We start from the raw sequence: 2,016 nt of genomic DNA, 5'->3' as shown, positions 1-2,016 counted from the left end.
CTCTCAATTTAGGATCATATTACTCATTTTTCATCTTCAAAATCTCAGTTTATTCTTCAGTTTCAAGATCTCATCTCATTCTTTGTTAAAAATTTTTGTTGAGAATTTTTTATGGTCAATAAGTGTCAAAATAAATAGTATTTTTGACGATTAATAAGTATCACAAAAAATATATTCTAAAATTTTTCTAACAAATTATTTTTTTACTGCCAATATTTATCAAAATAAGATTTAAACTTTTTTTACAATTACTTATATGTCAAAAATACTATTTTTGATAAAACTTTTATTAACATATTTTTATAATTAAAATAATATCAAATTTTGTTTTTTTAACGAATTTTAATTTGTTTTTACACATAATAATCCTAAAAAATAGTCTATATTGTTGTAGTATTTCACGGCGGTTTAAAAACGCCACGAAAATTATAACAGACGGCGGTTGCTAAACCGCCACCATACACCTGCCTTGCCTGCTTCAAGCACATAGTGGCAGTTTTAAACCTCCGCGATTTATCGAGTGACTCTAGTAACGATTATTCTAGCGATTCTTCAAAATCGTCGCCGCTGCTGTATGTGCCGACGGTTGACCTGGCCGCGCTTTGATCACCGTCAGGATTCGACGATAGCGGCAGTTATAACCACCGCCGTTTCTCTGTTTTGCTATAGTGTATGGAGAGTAGCTACAAGATTAAAACAATTTGGTTTAGTGTGGACGAATAATTAAATGTGTTTTTGTTTTATTTTTTAATTATTTGAAATTTAAAATTATAAAATTAAAGTTGGTTGAATTTTTTATTATTATTAAATTACAAAGGTATTTTAGTAAAAGTATCAAAATGATATGTATTTTAAAAAAAATAAATACTAACACGAATAATATGATCTACATGTTATTTTATTAGTTATTCATATTTTTTTGTATCGATACATATGAATTTATTATCATATTGAAGTAAACACCTTTAGATATTAAAGAATAAATATCTTTTTGATAATTTATTGTATAAAAATTTTATTGTATAAGTATTATTTTTTACTAACACTTAATCAACACTATATACTGTATCCTAGTATTAAATTTTAAATTTTTTAAATAATATATTTTAATATGTAATCGCATAAAAATAAAATATTTAACTAAAAATATTAGTTAATATTATATTAATAAAAAAATTTGATCTTCTAACATTTTTTATAAATCTAACCACTACATATTTTATTTGAATAAATATAGAGTATCATATTTTAAATTATAAAAAAATCAACTTATGAGAAACGTAATTTTTATTTATCGTTACGAATAAATGTAAGTTAATTTAGTGATTAGTTTATTAATTAATCTGTTTAAACACTCATTTAAAAGTATGGAGTGAAATTTGTTGTTAATTTATTAAACTAAAAAAATAAGTTAATGAATAAATATAATAATAAAAAACATAAATTTTTATGATACTAATTTTTAGTATTTTTTATCAACAAACTATAATTCAAATAATATAGTCTGCTCTTCTCCCTAAAAATTTCAAATTTAAATTCCATTTCTAACATTGAAAAAAATACCTCTAGCATTTCTCATGGCTAACAGCTCATCCTTGTACACAACAAAAATTATATCATTTCCCGTTAGTAGCATTTAAAACAACCTACCCACTAACCTTAAAACTCGTCGAAAAACAATCCCCTCACGTAAAGATCAATTTAATTAACTTCCCATCTCAGGTAATCAAAAGGGTCCCAACACACTGACTTCTGGCTCTATAAATTGAACTACTTCTCTTCATGCAAATGCACCAAAATTATTTCACTATGTCCGAAACCACTAGTGCTTTGCTAATTTTATCTCTCTATGTGTTGGCAAATCTGAACAACGGTGTTGAAGCTGTAGGGAGAGGTAGTATCCCTAGAACAGAGGCTGAGAAAGATCACCACAATGATCTTCTCTATGGACCTCAACACTGGTTCTTTTTCCCCCCATATTTTCATCCTTTTTGGTTCGGTCACTTTCCCCCTTGG

Source organism: Arachis duranensis, chromosome 4 (genome assembly GCF_000817695.3).
Source record: "Arachis duranensis cultivar V14167 chromosome 4, aradu.V14167.gnm2.J7QH, whole genome shotgun sequence".
NCBI classification, from domain to species: domain Eukaryota; kingdom Viridiplantae; phylum Streptophyta; class Magnoliopsida; order Fabales; family Fabaceae; genus Arachis; species Arachis duranensis.
This window is presented reverse-complemented; position numbering follows the sequence as displayed.